Genomic DNA, 16,668 nt, shown 5'->3' on the forward strand with positions numbered 1-16,668 from the left:
TACTTGTTCATCATCAGATGGAATGGATTTTTTTCAGTGAAGTATACTGATTGCAAGTAGAGAACTACATAGTCATGTACTTGCATAGTACCTATCCAATTGCAAAGGAGGTCATCACAGAAAACTATTCTGGAGATTGTATCATGCTCCAGGTATACAGGCAAGAGATGCTATTCAGCTTCATAGGGGAAGGGGCCCTAAAGTTTGAGTCAGAAGGCATCACTTAGCTCAAGGAATGTACTCCTCTCAATCTTATGTTTGTAATTGATCAAATGTAGATTCCCATTTCACAGGATCACTGTGGGTTTATTAATATTCATGGGATTCCTTGTCCATGTTAGACCCTTGCTATTGGAATTGAGCAGATCCAACATTGCTCATGTGGTAATTTACAAATAATGACGCATGTATAAATTACAGAAAGCAACATCATTTCACCTAGGAGGGTATAGAATTAGAACAATTTCTTTATATACAAATTATATTATTCCACACATTTAGCTTGTCCATCAAGACCTCTCACCAATGGCATCACACATCCCACAATAATCTCAAGAACCACAAAAATATTTACTCATTCCAAGGTATTCTATCCAATTAGTATTGATTCTATCCAATTAGTATGAAAGCTGGGATCACCCTCTCAGCAGAATGTCCTTTGGCCTCACCCTGTGGGCTGTTATGTGATCAGGAGGACCCTCACTCCACGCCTTGAAGTCCCGGTGATATCCATTTGCATGTCATTCCATGTTTAGTTCAGAGCAATTTATCTACATGAAGGGATTAGGAGAGAGGTTCCCCCATCCATCTCTCTAGATAACCTCATTCTCTTTAATCATCACACCAACTCATTGTGAACTTTCTCTTCAAATGCAACAGTTCACTAGAGATGCATCTCTAGCCACTAACTCAAGAAACCATTTCCCCAAGCTCCATCTACTCTGGAAGGATAGATCGGAAGTCTCAGTATGAAGCACAGACAACACCCCACACTAGCTTATCTCTTAGAAGCTGAGCAGGCACATGACCCTCCTCCATATTTGCCTCCACTGTGTTGCTTCTCAGGTGATGAACAATGAGCATCCTTGGCCTTCCACTCCTGCTGAATTGCTGGGTTAAGGGTCTGGGTTTTGTCCCTTTTGCTTCCTGTGCCTTGTGTGGAAATAGTTTTGAAAAGTATGTCTTCCCATACTGTCAACTCACCCAGAATTGTGACCTGAAGATATATAGTATCTCTTATCATGATGTGATTGGTGTCCTACAGCACTGGAAACACATAGGTAGGAGAAAGGAAACTATTTGAAATGTACAGAATCAGAGGCTGGTCTGAGGTAAATTCTTTCAATTACCAAATATAACACAACGAGCAGAAAATTCATTTTTCACCAGATCTTAGGAAGCTCTCTCCTGAGAGGGACAGATTCAAGATAAAGCCTGCAAGTGTATATATGCAGTAAGATGATTTTTTCATTGTGATGGGAAAGCATACAAAACAGAATTTATCAGAATCCTATCTATAAGGCAGAGACCCACACAGGGTATAGGTCTAATTTGAATGTTTCATATTTCTTATGCATTCAGTAGGTCAGATCTAAAGCATCTTATCCTGAAGATGTATGGGAATCTGAGATAAAAAGGCATGCAAAATAGCCCCAATATAGCCAAACAGGCTAAAGACACAAGGATCCCAGTGGCAAAACTTTTGCATTTTAATAGTAAATTTAATGCATATAAGAGTAATTCAATTATATAATGTTTTTCAACCCTGAAAAAATTCTAAGCTGCACTTCAACTTCTCCAGTTAATAAGAGTAATTAATTAAAGATTGTTTAAAATCAATGATCGTATAAGAAAACTAACTCGCTGAAATCTAATTACTCAGATGTAAATATACTTAACAGAGGTTTTTACATGTTTGACAATAATGCCAAAACTTTATATGGCATTAACCACAAGTAGTTGTGCAGGTAAGGTAAACACTGCTGAACTACCCAATAGTAGAAATCAAATTATGATCAAACTTTTTAGGTGAAAGCTTTCCTCATCATTCTGTTCCCTCTATGCAGAAGTTTGCCTACGAATAAGGGGTTAGAGTCTCAAATACTTTAGGCTGGTTGAAAAGTAATCATGGTTTCAGACTGTGAATTTTTAATCATTATAACTAGGCTCAAACATGTATTAATTAATCAAAATAGGAACAATTAAAATCAACACAGTTTTAGCAACGAGAAATAAGTTTGTTTATTCCTGTAGCATAAAAATCCATGCTTTAGGATTCAAAAAACTCTTAGAAAGCATTTTCTGCCTCCTGCCGGTTGTGAAAGGATTTTCCCTGCAAAAAGTTGAAGAAGTGGTAGTCAGTTGGCAAGAGGTTAGGCGAATATGGCAGATGAGGCAAAATTTCATTCAACTTTTGAAATGCTAGTTGTGTGTCATGTGGTTGGTCATTGTTCTGGAGGAGAATTAGGCCCTTTATGTTGACCACTGCAGTTTTAGTGCATCTCATTGTATTTGCTGAGCATACTTCTCAGATGTATTGGTTTTGCCAGAATTCAGAAAGCTGTAGTGGACTAGATGGGCAGCAGACCACCAAACAGTGATCATGACCTATTTTTGGTACAGATTTGGCTTTGGGAAATGCTTTGGAGCTTCTTCTCAGTCCAACCACTGAGCTAGTCATCAGCTGTTGTATAAAATCCATTTTTTTGTGTCCTGATCCATCAGGAAATGGTTCGTTGCTGTTGCATAGAATAAGAGAAGTCAACACTTTAAAGGATATTTTTTTTTGATTTTTGGTCAGTTCATGAGGCACCCACTTATTGAGATTTTTCACCTTTACAATTTGTTTTAAATGCCAAATGACTGTAAGATGGTCAGTGTTGACTTTTTGGGCAATTTCTCCTGGAGTCGTAAGAGCGTCAGCTTCAATGATCCTCTCAGTTGGTCGTTGTCAACTCCTGATAGCCAGCCACTGTGCTCCTCATCAAGACGCTCATCGCCTTTAAACTTATTGAGCCACCACTGCCCTGTACTTCATTAGCTGTTCCTAGGCCAAATACATTATTGATGTTGTGAGTCGTCTCTGCTGCTTTAGACACATTTTGCACTCAAATACAAAAATTGCTCGAATTTGCTTTTTGTCTAACATAATTTCCCCAGTTTAAAATAAATATAAAATAAACAGAAAGTAATGTCATTAGCAAAATAAATAAATAAAGCAAGAAATGTGTATAAAATGATGTATAATGATGTATAATTTAAAAATGTATTCCAATATCAAATGGCAAAGTTCAACAATGCAAAGGCGCAGTTACTTTTCCACCAACCTAAAATTAAAAATATGGGGAAAAGGTATTTTATGGTTATATCAGGAAGAATACTATGCTATTTTCTGGACTTTGTGATGTTTGAGGTATTTATCATTTTTTATTTTTCTGTTTTGATTGTGGTGATTTTACCCTTACCCTAATGAAATATTTGTTTTCTTACTTAACTTTATATTCATAGTTTTACAGTCTTCTTCATGAACAGCCTCAAATTGAATGACTTTCAGACCACACAGGACCTGACCAACCTCTCCTCCAATTCACCAGGGATTGAAGGGAAAGAAATTTTTCTCAGCGAAAATTCATTTTATTAGTCTCTAGGCAAAATGAAAAGGAAAATTTATTAGAAACTCCTTAGCTGATTATATGGTAGTTGATATGTGACAAATGGACATGAGTCAAGATACATATCTCTTTAAAGAGCTTTGTTTAATGCTTGTTTCTTTTTTCTAGAATATGTAGTTCCTGGTACATAGTCAGTACACACTGGATGTTTAGTTGAAATGATAAATTAGAAATTTTATTATTCTACCTTTAACATGGCTCTTGATAGCACATGGCATGCATTGGCTCTAAATTAATGAAAACTGAATTCAAACAGTTAGTTTTTTTTTTTTCTTTAAATTATAAGCCTTCATCAATAGTAACTGGGTTATTTCAAGCAAATAGTGTTGGGATAAAAATTTAAAATAAAATAATTTTTCTGTTAGAACAGCAGGATGGCAACTTTAGAGGGGACCTGGGAAATTGCCTGGTAGAGCACCCGAGCCTACAGAGCCTGAGAATTGGGGTCAGAGCAGATGCTGACACTGCTTCAGTAAGGAGAGGGTTAGACTCTCAGAAGTATGGTCTTGCCTTCAGTGTTCTCCCACAGAGTCCTGCTTTTTCTCCACTCCTTTCAGTCATCAGGCTGTATTCTCACTGTAACGCATCTTTTTAAGACAATATGGTCTGATGTTTGATCCAGAGAATATGTCCATTGTAGTAATAATTACAGAGAAAGCAAAGAAAACCATCTCCTGGTTTGGCCTCCCTGAAATAAAGATAATCTGAAATGTGTGCCAGAAAACCCATTAGATGGGTGATTCCAACCAGTTTCTCAGATCAAGTTGAGAAAACAAGTGAAATATTGATATGTTTTCTAACTCAACTGTTGTTCCTGCTTTGCCGATGGTCTTTGTGAGGCAGTGGCTCCACTAATTTAGTAGAAAGCATTGATGAAAAGCTTTTTGGCATCATCTGTGAAGATTAGGAAAACTCTAAAGCTGAATAAATTATAAATTTCCCTTAAATTGCTCCAGCACTGCCCTGTGCTTCCAAGTGGGGCTTCTGAAGCCAGGTCATTCTATCAGATGTCAATCTCAATTTTCTTTGTTTCAAACTGTGGCTAATTACTGCATTCTGGAAGCTTCTGGACACTGGTGTCCAAAAAGGGAAGAGTCATGTCTTCAAGAGCCCACCAGCTTGGCAATAATTGCAGGCCATCTTGTTCTATTGCATGTTAAGCTATGAAAAACTCTTACTGGGTTGGCCTTTCCCCTTGCATTGACTTCAGGACCAAATCATGTTTCACAACCATGAGTAAGACAATCTCCAGTGCCCCCATGGCCAAGACTGGAGAGATAGGAATCTGATCTTGGTGCATAGAAAAATACATGAACTAGGTTACTACATCTCAGTGTTATTTTAATTTCTTTGTCATTGAAATAAAAAAAAAATGAGCAGAACTGGACCCATATGCCATTTCCAAGGGCCTCAGAAGGATGGCTGGGGTAAATATCTAGCCTATTTGTATCAGGGTTAAATGGAGCTTGAGTGAGCTTAATCTTTATTGGAAAATTCTACTGGCTCCCACCTCTCCACCCACTGACAGGCGGTCCTTCCTCCCCAGACAACGTCTATGGCCTTTGGTGAAAGGCTTCCTGACACATCTCTATTCCTTCGGGGGCCTTTTGTGTGGTTCCTGTGCTGCCCTCGACATGCTGTGTGGGGTCCTGTCTAAGTCTCCTGCAGTTCAAGATCAGCCTAAGCACATACTGTCCTGCAAAACATAATAATCACGAAAACCCACAACAGAAGAAAAAAGACAAGCAATTGCCATTGAAAGGCTTCCCATTCTTTATATATCAATTTTCCTCACCCCAGAGCCATGCCACCTTAGACTGGGATTTCATCCACCCTTAAACTTCAAAGTTAAGCCATTTCACAAGTGGTCAGCTGTTGCCTGGGAAAATTGCCAATAGTCCCAGAGGGGAGAAGTAAGAGGAGCTTGTTTTTCCATGGGTCATGTGGTTTCCTCTGAATCTGCCTTTGATTTACTCAGTGATTCAAAAGATAGCTTAAGTCTAACTTAATGTGGAGAGATATTTGTTTCTATTCTGCCCCCTCACCTAAAAAAGCCCTGGTTTGTTCCTTCCTCAGCATCAAACCATAGATTCTGTGTGCCTGCGTGCTCAGCCACTTAGCAGCATTCGACTCTTTGCGACACTATAGACTATAGCCTGCCAGACTCCTCTCTCCATGGGATTTCCCAGGCAAGAATACTGGAGTGAGTTGCCATTTCCTCCTCCAGGGGATATTCCTGACTAAGGGATCATACCTGCATCTCCTGCATTGCAGGTGGATTCTTTATGGCTGAGCCATTGGGGAAGCCCATAGATTCTGATAACTGAGCATTTGGGGGAAAATTACTGTATGTTAAAACTATTGACCAAGACAAGTGGATTCACCAATAAATGGGACATTTCTTGGGCTACAAGTTTGCAGAGTCTGAATCAGAACGACGGTGGCAAAACTCCTATTTCTTTTTTCTATAGAATGTGGCACATACAGCAAGACCAAGTTCTGAAGAAGTACCAGATACAAAGTCACTCACCTGAGGAACTAACCCAAAGGTGTGGTTCATATAAGGCAGGTTTGAAATGGAGCCAAAGGCACCAAATAAGGGAAAAGAAATGGAAAGGGAATGGGAGGGGTGCAGGAAGAGGGCTGGGATCAGAGAGGAGTCACATGACAGGATGCTACCTAGCACTCACAGTCTCAGGAGTGGATGGTGAGCTCTCAGGCTGAGGTCTCAGGATGCATCCACACCAGTAACTAGCATCGCTTAGAATGAGGCTTAGGGTGGAGGACACGCATATCCCATGGCACGGCATGTGCATCTCCAGGCATGCCACCAAGAACAAGTGTCACAAGTGCATGTCTAGAGACATGGCCTATATAAGCAAGACAGGAAACCACCTCAGTGTCCCTCTGTGGTGGGGAGGATACAATATTGATGCATACACATCAACATACACATACAACTGGATGATCTATTATTGAAAAGTTAATGAATGTGTGTCGCCATAGTTGAATCTAAAGTAATTAACGTTGAAGGGTAGATCTTGGCACAAAGAAAACGTACAATAAGATATGATTTATTGATGGAAAAAAACCAGACAAAACTAAACTATCTATGGCTTAGAAATGTATACAAATGAGATGGATATGTTTTTAAAAGAATGAAAAGGATTAACACAAAATCCAAGAGGATAGCTAACTCTTGGGGTCAGAGGCATCAAGAAGAGTTTCAAAGATGCTGTTAGTGATGAAGGAATGTTGCTGGTCTTTTAACTATGAACATAGGTCACATTCTTTCTTTTATATGAATCCTATATTTCACTGCAATGTAAAAAAAGAGAAAAGAAAACTGGGAGAGCTCTCTGGCTCATACCCAAATGCTTTTCTCCCCATGTTTAAGTAATACTTTCAAATCCTCTATTCACTTATGTGTGCCATGCAAATAAAAAGAGAAATAATGATTTGTAAAAGAAAACTATTTAGAGTGATTATGCAGAGGAAGGTGTGTTGCACCACCTTCTTCCTGTCCAGGAACTTTTTCCACCAGGGGCGCCTCACTGTCCTCCATTTCCACGAGTCCAGAGCCTGGCACAGTTAGCAGTTTTGAAGAAATCACGTGATATTTATTCTCCCTAGAGATGAAAATCTCCCAAAGGGGCAAAATTGAGCCTTACTGTATGATTTTGGAGGAGAGATGAGCAGGCAAGGTAATCTTAGAGTGAGAACAAAAGCATGGAAGCTGCCAGGGAGCAGTCGGCAGGCTATTCATGTCTCCTGGAACTTCTTCTCTGGCTGCATCCGCATCACTTGTGAGTGAGACACTGCTTGTTCAAAAACAATCAGCTCTTCAAGTCCTGAAGCAAGAGCAGTGACAGGAGCAGGAGACAGGAAGACCAAGGACATTCCAGCCAATGTGATGGTGTGCAACTTGGTGACGACTGAGGCTCAATCCTGAAATGAACCTTGTGATGTGAGGATGAGGGGAGTGCAGGTGTGGGTGTCCCGGTCACTGCTGCAGCCATAGCTCTGTCACAGTTCTGGGTTCTGTCACTCCTAGGCCGGCAGGGTGTGGTACAGAGCTCCGCCTTTACATTTCCTCATGCCCAAAGCAAAAACACTTCATTCCTGGGCCATGTAATTGCCTTTAGTCACTGATGATGGATGATCCTTATAAGGTGAGCAAAGAGTCACTGACCATGGATCATTCTTATAAGGTGAGCACCTTGGGAACAGACAGGAACCATTCGAGTCAGACAGAGCCAGGCCACACTCTGCCATGAGCCATTCCTACCGAAGTCTCAGCTGTCCTCCCTCCCTTAGCTTGTGAGATTTTCATTTATTTGAAGGAGAAAAAATAAACTGTCTCACATCTTTTGAAATCTTACAGGGGTTCATACTCTTGAGTATGAACACCTCACACTGGCTGTGTCTGTCTGTTATGACAGTTTCCTCCCCAGGGAATCATGCCTCTTGGCTGGTTAGGGGAAGAGCGCTATGGTCCAAGGAGAGAAATTCATTGATGCATGAAAGGGAAATGGAGAAAACCCTCTAAATAGTACAACTTGAAAATATGACAAATATTTATAGCTTGAATCCAAATTAGAACTTAATCCCCATGAATTACTCATGGATTCTCCAGCCTGATGGATGTCAGTCTTCCTTTTTAACAACCACACGGATTCCCCAGACAAAACGCTCACTCTCATTTTCTCTTGGGGTTCGTGTATCTGGAAATCAGAGACCATCGGAGCCTGAAAGACACTGTGAGGATGTCTAGTTTTCCACCGATTCCACAAGTGCCCCTGCACTGTGATGTTCTGACACTTTCTCCAGGTTCACGTCCCAGGAGAGGTGAGGACTAAGGAGAGACAGGATGGAAAGGGCCAAGACCACACATGCAGGACAGGTTTGCTCCTCAGCTCTCTGTGATCACACCTCACATTCAATTTTGCTTGAATAAATAATTTTGCAACTCAAGGTGGTTTTGAAAACCACACATCTCATAAAGACTTTCCAATGCAAACAGAAGCCAAATCAGAAGAATAGATTCCACCAGGATCTATCTATCCAAGTGAGTGGCAGATGGCTAATGGGTGTCACAGACAATGGTCTAGTGTTCTCTGAAGGTACCATGCTATCAAGGTTACCCTATTAGCCATGGCCTTTCTACTCAGCTGATAAATACTGGGATCAGATGTAATTCTGCAAACTTGTCTAGGCCTGCCTGATCACTGGGAAGAGGGTGAGGAGTTTGGTTCATCAGCCTGACTATTTGGTAACGGAATTTTCTGGGACCAGTAAAACCCCATCCCTATAATGTCTACCTCATAGGTGCCTGGAGATGTAGCACTGCAAAGTCTTGCCTTTGTCACACACTGACTGAGCCTGAATGCTCCTGAGACAAGCATCCTACTAGCCTGCAGTCTTCATGATGCTCTGACCAGATATGGAATATTTATGGAATGACCAGATATGGAATATTCCAGATATGGAACATTTCCCTGTGATTTGTGGATGCAGCTATTCTTATTCTCCTCTCCCAATCCTATGGGGTGAAGGCAAACAGTCCAGATGAGTGCTGCACACAAGCCCTGTTTGCATTAGAGCTGAAAAGCACCAAACTGAGGGAAAACTCCAGGATTTTATAGTAGACTAGAAACCAGCTGCCCTCAGGCCTTGGGGAGACATTATATTTGACACACTCAACAGTAAGCCTTCCCTTCACTTCAGGGGAAGCAGTCTCTGTCTGCCCATGCTGTTTCCCCTATGCACTTCCTTGAAAAGGCAGTCCCAACAAAAGCTATGCATGCTCACAAGATGAACAGAAATGTGGGCAACCCCTGCCCTGTGAAGGTGTTTCCTAACAACTAAACCTGGCTTTCCTGAGATTTCAACAGTTTTATTGCATGTTTTCATTGTACCTAATCATCTCACAACTTCTGGAGTCTTAGAGACTCAACTGCAGTTTGCCTCTTGGCCAGAACCACCACCCATAGATACTTTCTCAGTGTGTGTCTGACTGATTGCAGGCAGAGTCGGGGTTGGGGTGGGAACATCCCTTCACTCATTTGCAAATGTTATGGATATGGCCACGTAATTTCAGGTATTTACTGAAATACTCAAGCTCAACATGAATTCAGTCATCCCTCTAACTGTGTATTCCATGTTCAAAAATGACCCTGGGGAACATAAACATGATTAGCTTCACAATTTCTGCTGTCAATCATTTGACCTTAGTAAAGTACTCCAACAGGCTTCATCATATCAAGGTTTTCCAGCAAAGCTCCTGTGAAAATACTGTTTCTATGTATTTGGCTTGGGTCTGGGTAGAACATCCCAACGTTTAACTATTCCAGCATTCTGAGGATTTCAGAAAGGAAGTTCATGCAGTTGTTAAAGTTTGTCTTTTAGGCTATAGTTTAAATATTAAAACAGAATGGGATAATCTTCTTTGTTTTTCTACTTCATTTAAAAAAAAATTGGCAAAGTAGGTTGGAAGGGCAGGGGTACAGACATTTTGTAAATGTTTTGTGCCAAGCTGGGAGAGGATCAAATAATTTTGTTACATTTGATTTCTTTTTCCCACTTGTTGTAGGAAACAAACAAACAAACAAAAAATCATAGCAGACATTGTGCTGTATCTTTTCTAATTCAAAAATAATTTGTTTCTTTTTTTGTTTTGTGGAAGCTATCCATGGTTCCACATGTTTGGGGGTTGTGTCACTTGTAATTTCCCAGGCCACATTAAAGAAACACATGATTAAGTTAAAGCATGATGGAAAATGTTCTAACCCATGGGCCAACATGGGGTATTATTTGATGAACTCAAACAGGTTAATTTCTTATAATCAGAGCCAACCGTGGTGGGTCAGTTTTGACTCCTGCAATTAGCCAGGTGGATAATTCTGGACAAGGTTACTGTCCTAGAATGCAATCATGCCCACCTGTCTCAGGCTGGCATAGCGCTATTTCTGCCCTGAAGAGAGTGCCTTCAGGAAGCAGCAGTGTTTTGTTAGCACACATCCAGATGTGCCTTAAGGAAAGGTCCCACCTCCTGGCCCCAGTCATGACCTGTAGTTTCCTGATGGCCTGACTATCTGCATCCCATTCAGATTTATAAAAATCCATTTTCTGCTGATGTTTTTGTCTATCTACCATTGTACTCCAACTTTTGTGCTTTTGTGTGTGTGTGCCAAGTCACTCAAAGTTTACCTGCACTGTCCAATCCTATAACAGGAATACCCAGCACAGGACCTTGCATATAGCATGGTGGTGGTGGTTTAGTTGCTAAGTCGTGTCTGACTCTTGCGACCCCATGGAATGTAGCCCACCAGGCTCCTCTGTCCATGGGATTTTCCAAGCAAGAATACTGGAGTGGATTGCCATTTCCTTCTCCAGGGGATCTTCCCAACCCAGGAATCAAACCCAGGTCTCCTGCGCTGCAGGCAGATTTTTTACTGACTGAGCTACGAAGGAAGCCCATATATAGCATAGTTATTAACAATTTGCAAAATAAATGAATAATATTAACCATTCCTCTATTATTTTAAGATTTAGAGTGCCATTTAATGTATCCATATAACAATTTAAACTTCTCCTAAACAAGACACACTTAAAGTTTAAGTGAATATCTTTGGAAACCATATCATCAAATGTTGTGCTGTATTTAAAAAATAAATTTATGTTGTTATGTTATGGGGAACATAAACATGATTAGCTTCACGATTGCTGCTGTCAATCATTTGACCTTAGTACATTACTCCAACAGGCTTCATAATATCAAGGTTTTCCAGCAAAACCCCTGTGAAAATACTGTTTCTATGTGTTTGGCTTGGGTCTGGCTTGACCAAATAGTTCATTCGGGTTTTCCTGTCACATCGTATGGAAAAACCCAAACAAACATTTTGGCCAACCCAATATTTTAGAATAATCATTTATACTAAGAAAAAAGACTTATTCTTCAAGAAAGTAACATCTTGTTTGTTTCTAACAACTAAAGAAAAGCAAGGCAGATACAATTACTCCCATGTGCATGAGAGGATATTTTGATTTCAAGAAACAAAAACTGTTCTCTAAATCATAAAACTGGAAAACCATTAGCTCAGAGAACAAAATTGTCTAGGTGGCTTCACCTGAGTTGTGGCCCAGAACTCAAAGCAAGTTAGTAGGACCCAAGTTCTCCTCTTCCTCATTGTCTCTGCTCCCTTTCCTCAGGGTTGGCTGCAGCTTTAGACAGGCCCTGCTCTCACGATTATAAAGTGACTGCCAATAGCTGCTGGGACTACAGCCTCCCAACTTCATACGGGAAGAGGGCGAGGAACCTCTTCCTTTCCAGAAATGCAGTATACCTCTATTCATACCTCATTGATCCTAACTGGGCATGGTGCCCATCCCAGAACCCTCCCCATGGCCAATAGAGGGGATAAAGCGAACTTGGAGCTGAGAAAAAGGCAGTCTTAACAGAACTGTAAACTTTAGCACAAGGAATTAATTGGTGGTTCCTCCAAAGCAAAATCTTGCTAGTGTTACCAACAGGATGCAGAATAGCTATTGTTCATAATAAAACAATAAATAATGACCACTAGTACTGGCCTGGTGTATACACTATAAGACTGGTATTTAGAGCCGTTAAGAAAGTTGCCTAAAGCCATAGATCTCCTGGGTGTATGAGTTTGTATTTGTAATAAATTAATTATAGCTTCTTCACCTGGTGATTATTTAATAAGTAATCTATGGGCAAGGCAACCCAGGTTCTAAGTAATTGCTGAGGATTAGGAGGAGGAAGGATGATGGGAGAAGACAGGTCCAAAGGTTGATTTCCCCTACAGTCTATTGCCCTGAACTTAGTTCTAACCAGCTCGCTTCCCACGGCAGCCTATGTGGGACACAGTCTATGTCTGTTCCTATGTGAGGACACAGCAAGATGTCATCTATGAATATGGAAAAGTGCTCTCATGAGACAGGAAATGTGCTGGCACCTTGAGCTTTACTTCCAGTCTCTGTGACTGTGGGAAATAAATGTTGCTTGTAAACCACTCAGTCTATAGTACTTTGTTAGCAATCTACCAACCAGTAAGACAACCAGAAAATCCATCTTTTCTTTTTTTCTTGACTTGAGGTCAATGGAGAAATAATTTATAAGCCAAAAGACAACTGTCAACATGATCTATAACTACAGCAAACAACTGAAGAATTTGTTCTTCAGTATCCCTGGTACTGGGGAGTCCAGGTCACATAAAGTTCCTAATTATGTTGTGTTGGCAGGGCTCCCAGTTAGACTCAAATCTTTGATAAAAAACCAAAGAATTTCTAGTGTAACTGTGTCATCAATGTTGAATGGGATATACTTTTTAAAAAATTATTTTTTAACTGAAATTCAAATTTAACTGGGCATATTGTATTCTAATTTTGCTAATTCTGGTAACCAACACTTCTTATATGAACTACTGCAAAGTCTTCAAAATGCATTTCTGATCGTGCATTCCCAAGGAAAGACCTCAAATGCCTGTCCCGGCATTTGAGATACTTTATGATCTTGTGCAAGCTCAACTTTGCACCTCTTTTCTCCAGATGCCCTTGCACACTTTTCTTTAGTCACTTAAAACCCCTTGCTCTTTTGGAGAGGCTGTGAATTTCACACCAAGTCTCCCTTATCCACTTCTCTTCTCTTTCTAGACAGTCTTCAAAGTCTAGATCAAATGTCACATCTGTGATTCCTTCTCTGGATTGCCCAAACACAATTAGCCATTTTATTAAATTAGAAATTTCTTTTAAAAAGGGGTTTATTTATTCTTCTCAACTTAATATATATATACATATTCAATGCAATTCCAATTAAAATCCTAAAAACTTTTTTTAATAACAAGTGAATTCTAAAGTTCATATGGAAAGTTAAAATACCCAAAATAGCCAACACAATGCTGGAGAAGTATAAAGTTGGAAGCCTGACACTCCTTACTATAAAACTTACTACAAAAATATGCTAATCATAGCAATGTGGTGGAGAAGGCAATGGCACCCCACTCCAGTACTCTTGCCTGGAAAATCCCATGGACGGAGGAGCCTGGTAGGCTGAAGTCCATGGGGTCGCTAAGAGTCGGACATGACTGAGCGAATTCACTTTCAATTTTCACTTTCATGCATTGGAGAAGGAAATGGCAACCCACTCCAGTATTCTTGCCTGGAGAATCCCAGGGATGGGGGAGCCTGGTGGGCTGCCGTCTATGGGGTCGCACAGAGTCAGACACAACTGAAGTGACTTAGCAGCAGCAGCAGCAGCAGCAATGTGGTACTGGTGAAAGAACAGAAAAATAGATCAATGGAACAGAATACAGAGCACCAATATAGGCCTACATGAGAATATTCAGCTGATCTTTCACAAAGAAGAAAAGGCAATTCAATGAAGAGAGAATTGTCTTTTCAACAAATGGTGCTGGAAAAAGTAGACATTCACATGCAAAAAATGAATTAAATTTAGACATTATACTTTTTTGCTTCCCTGGCTGCTCAGAGGGTAAAGCGTCTGCCTACAATGCGGGAGACCCAAGTTCAATCTCTGGGTCAGGAAGATCCCCTGGAGAAGGAAATGGCAACTGATTCCAGTATTCTTGCCTGGGAAATCCCATGGACAGAGGAGCCTGGTGGGTCCCAGTTCATGGGACGGCAAAAGAGTCAAACACAACTGTCACAATACAACTTATACTTTTTACAAAATTAACACAAAATGTGTCTTTATCATAGACCTACAATGTAAATGAAAATTATACAACTTCTAGAAGTTAACAGAGGTACATTCTAGATGACCTTGGTTTTGATGATGACTTTTTAGATGCAACACCAAAATTATGATCTATGAAAAAATACATTAAGTTAAACTTCAATAAAAGTAAAAATCTCTACTCTATGAAAGATGCTATCAAGAAACTGACAATATAAACTACAAATAGAGCTAAAATATTTGCAAAACATATATGTGATGATGGACTATATCCAAAATGTACCCTTCTTAATATTCAACAGCAAGGAAACAAACAACCCAATAATTTATAGGACAATATAATAACAGACACCTCACCAAAGAGAATATGATAATGTCAATTAAGCATATGAAAAAATGCTCCATGTTATATTTTATTATGCATCAGTGCATGTTCAGTCATGTCTGACCCTGTGCAACTCCAGGGACTATAGCCCTCCAGGCTCCTCTGTCCATGGAATTCTCCAGGCATGAATACTGGAGTGGGTAGCCATTCCCTTCTACAGGGGATCTTTCTGAGCCAAAGATCAAACCTAGGTCTCCTGAATTGCAGGCAGATTCTTTATGGTCTGAGCTACAAGGGAAGCCCCTATATGTCATTGGGAAATTGCAATTTAAAAGCTATAGTAAGAAACCACTGCACATCTATTAGAATGGCACAAACCTCAAACACTGAAAATACCAAATCTTGGTAAGGATGTGGAACACCAAGAATGCTCATCTATTGCTATGGGAATGAAAAATGGAACGGCCACTCTGGAAGACAATTTGGCAATTTCTAACAAAACTAAACGTAGTGTTACCATGTAACTCATCAGCTGAGCTACTAGGTATTTATCCAAATGCGTTGAAGACCTGAATCTACACAAAAATCTATACAGATGTTTATAGCAACTTTATTTACAATTGTCAATACTTGGAAGCAGCTAAGATGTCCTTCAATAGGTGAATGGATAATCAAACTGTGTTTTATCCACAAAATGTACTATTATGATAAAAAATAAATGAACTATCAAGTCATAAAAAGACATAGAAGAATCTTAAATACATATTTCTAAGAAAAAAGTAAATTTGAAAAGGCTACATACTGATTGATTCCAGCTATATGGCATTCTGAAAAAAGCAAAACTATAAAGAAAGTAAAAAGATCAGAAGTTTCCCTGGATTGGGAGGGAGAGAAAGATGAATAGGAGGAACACAGGGAATTTTAGGAAAGTTTAGTTATTATGTATGATATTGTAATCAGTAATACCTATTATCACAACCTACAGTACTATACAACAGAAAGAGTGAAAGGTGATGTAAATTATGGACTTTGGTAATAATGTATCAATGTATCAAGCAATCAATAAAAAAAGCGTGTGTTTACATATGAGATTGAAATACTCTATAATTGACAGAGAGTAATTAAATTTTTTCAGAAAATTAAACTTCTAGAACTAAAATATATGAACATGGACCTCAGTAGATGAATTAATGAACAAATAAGACATGACTGAAAAGAGATTTAAGTAACCAAAAGTGAAAACTGAGGAAATCATTTGAAATACAGTGAAATAAAATAATAATCAGAAAATTCTGAAGGATAAGTTAAGAGATATGATGGAAAAGACCACTGTTAGAAATGAAAGGCCATACAACATAGTGCTGAGAATATAAACTCTTGAATGATTCCCTGTGTCAAATCTTATAGCTACTCCTCAATGGCTGTGTGAACTTGAGTGAGTCACTAAGACCTTTACACTCAAGTTTTTTCAGCTCTGAATATAGATGTTACTAGAACCTACATCATAAGGTTATTATAATTGCTAAAGCTGTTAAAACTAATATAATATTTAACATAAAACATACTAATTGAAAAGGTGTATAACTGGTGTTCAATCAATGAGTGACCATTATTAAGGAAGAATTTAACATACAATGAGAAAGGGAAAGACACTCAACTGAATGGAATTCCAGAGAGTAGCAAGGAGATAAAAGAAAGCCTTCTTAAATGAACAATACAAAGAAATAGAGGAAAACAATAGAATGGAAAGGATTGGAGATCTCTTCAAGAAAGCTGGAGCTGTCTAGGGAACATTTCATGAAAGAAGGAGTACAAGAAAGGACAGAAACAGTAAGGACATAACAGAAGAAAAAGAGATTAAGAAGAGGTGGCAAGAAAACACAGAAGAATTACACAAGCAAAGTCTTAATGACCCAGATGACCACAATGATGTGGTCATTCACCTACAGCCAGACATC

This window comes from Giraffa tippelskirchi, chromosome 10, assembly GCF_054371585.1.
Source record: "Giraffa tippelskirchi isolate mGirTip1 chromosome 10, T2T-mGirTip1v1.2.pri, whole genome shotgun sequence".
NCBI classification, from domain to species: Eukaryota; Metazoa; Chordata; class Mammalia; order Artiodactyla; family Giraffidae; genus Giraffa; species Giraffa tippelskirchi.